Below are 4,157 nucleotides of genomic sequence, written 5' to 3'. Positions count from 1 at the left end.
ATTTTTAAAACAATGAGATTTTAAATTGTGTTGTTAAAATTCTACTTATTAAATGCAGCTCTCTTCAGATAAGAATAATTGATACCTTCAAACTGTGGCATTGACATATAATATTGAACATACTATGAACTATCAAAAAAATGTACAAATCAGTCTTAGAATAAATGCAACCAGACCATTCCATAGAAGCGAGGATGGGGAGACATTGTCTCACTTATTTTGGACATGGCATCAGGAAAGACCAATCACTAAAAAAGAGCATCATGGTTGGTAAAGTAGAAGCTCAACAAAAATGAAGAAAACCTTTAATGAAATTGATTTGACATATTAGCCACAGTGATGGACCCAAACACATCAGTGATCATGCAGAGAGTGCAGGACTGGGAAATATTTCATTCTGATACATATAAACTTACTATAAAAAAAAAATCACTGCCATCAAGTAGTTTCCCAACTCATAGTTGGAATCTATTCAATGGTATCTACCAACAAAAACAACATTTCAAACAAAAGATTTTTGTTGTTATTGTTAGGTTTCATCAATTTGGCTCCAACTCATAGCAACTTTATGTACAACAGAATGAGACACTGCCCAGTCCTGCATCATCCTCACGATATCTGCTGTGCTTGAACTCATCGTCACAGCCACAGTGTCCGTTCATGTTATTGAGGGTCTTCCCCTTTTTTGCTAACCCTCCATGTTACAAAGCGTAATATCCTTATGCAAGAAGTAGACCCTTCTAAAAACACCACCAAAGGATGGGAGATGAAGTCTGGCCATTCTCGCTTCTAACGAACGTTCCGGCTGTGCTTCTTCCAAGATATATTTGTTTATTCTTGTGCCAGTCCGTGGTATTTTCAATATTCTTCCTAACTACTAAAACTAAAATGCATAAATTTTAATTTGGGCTTCCATATTCATTGCCCAGCTTTCACATGAATATGAGACTATTGAAAATGTCATGTCTTGGGTCAGGCTTGGGTCTTCAAAGTGACATCTTTGCTTCTTAACACTTCATAGCTCTTTTGCAGCAGATTTGCCCAGCGCAATATGACATCTGATTTCTTGACTGCTGCTTCCATGAGCATTGATTGTTGATCCAAGTAAAATTAAATCCTTGACAACTACAATCTCTTCTCCATTTATTATAATGTTTCTTATTGGTTGTTGTTGTTGTCATGTGCCGTCGAGTCGACCCCGACTCATAGCAACCCCTCCTTGGGTTTCCGAGGCAGTATCATTACGGAAGTAGGATTGCCCAACCTTCCTTCCGATTCTTATTGGTAGCTGTGAGGATTTAAAGTTAGTCCCTCTGACTTTCTCTGTTTCTTGCCTCTGTTCAAATTTATAATCTTCAACACTCTTGGTAACTTGGCTTTAGTTACTGCTTTAACATACACTCCCACTACATCGAAACATGTACCAACTGTTCTACTCATAGGGTTTCCTCCCTTTAAGGCTTACATAAAATCCCAAACTTTTAGACTAAGCAAAAATATCTCTGCTGCTTTCTTCCACTCATTTAATCTAACCTAACCTGCTGGATCAAGTCTTCCCTCCAGCCCTCATGGTTCTCCTCTTCTCCATAATTAAATATTTAATTATATATTCCTTACATCTTTATCTGTGCTTCAGAAAGTGAATGCATGCTTCATCTTTATCCTTCAAGAACTTTAGAATTGTACAGGGAATATAGTAATATATCCTCCAGTAAATATACATTGGTTGATCATTTTTCTATAGAATTAACTCTGATTTTAGTTGTAGCATCTATGGAGACTCTGTCAAAAGAACATTCACATGTCAGCCATATAAGAGATTTTAGTTAAGAGAACATATTTATTTGCTTCAAATTAATAAATGATTCAGTTTCAAAGTATGCCATTTTAACATTAGATACTTCTAATCCATTGTATTATGGTAAATATATATTCATGTAATGGTGGATACACTTACAAGCCTAAAATATACCATGCTAGCTCTGATTTAAATTGCAACACAAAAAGGAAACAAAGCAATTCTCTTAACTGGATGTAATGCCTAGATTTGTTTTCAATGTGATGATAATGAATGAAGTAGCCATCTAAAGTAATCAGAGTATCTAAATTTTGATTCTAAAGTAGTCAGAATATCTGGCACGATTTCCTGAGATAGGAGACAAACAAATGAAAAACAACAACAACAACAAAAAAAAAAATTAAGAAGAAGTAATATGCTGCCAAAGAGTTCAACTCTACTCTTGAAAATAAGCTAGGACTGATGCTGGAGAATCTGGGGAAATTCACCATTGCATCATGGGTGCATGTGCGGTTCTAGCTGAGACACATAGTAATGTGTGTCAGTTTATTTGCACTCTAGGTATCTGTGAATATTATTTTAACTCTATTTGATCCCATGAGACTAGTCTTCTGTCTGCATTGACCAAAGCAAAGAAATTTTGTGACTACAAAATTAAGGCTTTCAAGATTTCCAAATGCTACACAGCATAAGAAAAGTCAATCATTCCACCATTTAAAAAGTTAAACTGCTCTTTGCCATCTTCCGTGTTCCACTGGAGCCGCAGCCATGAAGGTCGAACTGTGCAGTTTCAGTGGGTACAAGATCTACCCCGGACACGGAAGGCGCTACTCCAGGACCCACGGGAAGGTTTTCCAGTTTCTTAATGCAAAATGTGAGTCAGCATTCCTTTCCAAGAGGAACCCTCGGCAGATAAACTGGACTGTTCTCTACAGAAGAAAGCACAAAAGGGACAGTCAGAAGAAATTCAAAAGAAAAGAACCCGCCGTGCAGTCAAATTCCAGAGAGCCATCACTGGTGCATCTCTTGCTGATATAATGGCCAAGAGAAATCAGAAACCTGAAGTTAGAAAGGCTCAATGAGAACAGGCTATCAGGGCTGCCAAGGAAGCAAAAAAGGCTAAACAAGCATCTAAAAAGACAGCAATGGCTGCTGCTAAGGCTCCTACAAAGGCAGCACCTAAGCAAAAGATTGTGAAACCTGTGAAAGTTTCTGCTCCCCAAGTTGGCGGAAAACGCTAAGCTGGCAGATGAGGCTTTTGAATAAAGATGCAACTATTAAAAAAAAAAGTTAAAGTAAGGTCCACTAAGGCTCTTAAACCAATGATTTTCAGACTTAATCATATAGGGTATAAGATATTTGTAACTCCTTTCTGGAATGTATTGCATCTTATTTATAAACTCTCACTTCTCCAGCAAAGTACTGATGAAATTTGGCAATTAAAAATGTTAGTTTGTTTGTTTGGTATGGTTTGAAAAATACTTGAACTTTTTTTTTATTATTTCTTTTGTTATAGAACAATAGAGAGTACACAAAAACTATCACAAACTCTAATCCAGATATAACTGCATTTCAAACTATGTACATTTACTAAATATGCATACAAAAAAATAGAATTTTAAAAGATTGGGTTTAATTTTAGAAGCTTATGAATTTTAAATAAGTAATTATTGACTGATACAAATGGATTATCCTGGGAAACATGCATCAAGAAATGCAATCCTGACTGCATCATTGTGAGAAAAGGAAATGTGTGGAGACTTAGAGAGGACAGGCCCAGGGGGAGGACATCATGTCCTATATCACCCTGGTACTCCCAGAGCCAAGCAGAGTGCCTGGCCCTCAACAAGTGTTTATTAAAATAATTAATTTTATTATTATTGTCTTGAATATACTGTCTTGAGTAAATCAAGTTGAAAAAGTTGCCTATTTTGATTAGGCCAACAAGTGTCTGACAAAGAGATGAGAACTGGAAATCGAAGGACATGGCAGGATTGGAGTGAGGTAGGAATAGGATAGATGAGGAATAGACATTTCCTGTCTTTATTTTTTAAAATTTTTATTGTGATTAGATGAAACTTTACAGAGTAAATTCATTTCCCATACAGCAGTTTATACATTTTGTCTCGTGACATTGATGACAATTCCCCACAATGTAACAGTTCTCTTCACACTTCCTCCCTGTAGTTACCTCTTCCCCTGTGTCCTTCCCTCCCATACACTCCTGCCCCACTAACTGTCTCCCTGTGCAACAGCTGCCCTTCAATTCTTTCATAATTGATCACTCCAAGTAGTGTATCTACCTGATGTAAATATTCACCCCGTATGCTCACCTACTGTTTGGCTGGAAGCCACAGGA

At 36.9% G+C, this 4,157-nt stretch overlaps 1 pseudogene; it reads left to right on the top strand.

The window, feature by feature from the left end:
- Positions 1 to 2,566: 2,566 nt before the first annotated feature.
- On the top strand, positions 2,567 to 3,039 carry LOC103205287 (annotated as a pseudogene).
- Positions 3,040 to 4,157: the final 1,118 nt, after the last annotated feature.

Source organism: Orycteropus afer, unplaced genomic scaffold, assembly GCF_000298275.1.
Source record: "Orycteropus afer afer isolate SDZICR_OR568_19922 unplaced genomic scaffold, OryAfe1.0 scaffold00278, whole genome shotgun sequence".
Taxonomy (NCBI): Eukaryota; Metazoa; Chordata; class Mammalia; order Tubulidentata; family Orycteropodidae; genus Orycteropus; species Orycteropus afer.
The sequence above is the reverse complement of the archived record's forward strand: the minus strand, read 5'-3'. Positions and strand labels throughout refer to the sequence as shown.